This window comes from Penaeus monodon, chromosome 25, assembly GCF_015228065.2.
Source record: "Penaeus monodon isolate SGIC_2016 chromosome 25, NSTDA_Pmon_1, whole genome shotgun sequence".
NCBI lineage: Eukaryota > Metazoa > Arthropoda > Malacostraca > Decapoda > Penaeidae > Penaeus > Penaeus monodon.
This window is the reverse complement of record NC_051410.1, coordinates 31,018,343-31,018,789: the sequence shown is the minus strand read 5'-3', so window position 1 is coordinate 31,018,789 and position 447 is coordinate 31,018,343.

Genomic DNA, 447 nt, shown 5'->3' with positions numbered 1-447 from the left:
ATGATAATACTGTGCTGCGATATGTCTTGTTTCAAATATGTATTGCTTTATTGCGCACATGAAACATGAATCGCCAGAGTAAAACCAATCCGATCCACATTTACAGAAATTATCATCTTCCTGCATTCTTCATTTCCTTCTTTAAAACTTACATACGACTCAATGATGATGAAAATATCCTTCACGCTAATAAAAGATTTTACGTCTGTATCCTCCGAACTCTACTGCAGCTGACGTCATCATCAACTGCGCGAACTGAGGATGGTGGAATAGCCTTGTAATCTCTTGACCTTGGTACTGCATACATTGTTAATTTTTACAGGGCTCTTCACCCCTGCTCCTTAGCACGCAACTTTGCCGACTCTAATTAGAGAATCAAAACTACATTTTGGCTTTCTTCTGAATTATGTTCAAATAATTACTTACACTAGTTAAAAAGAATTGCAT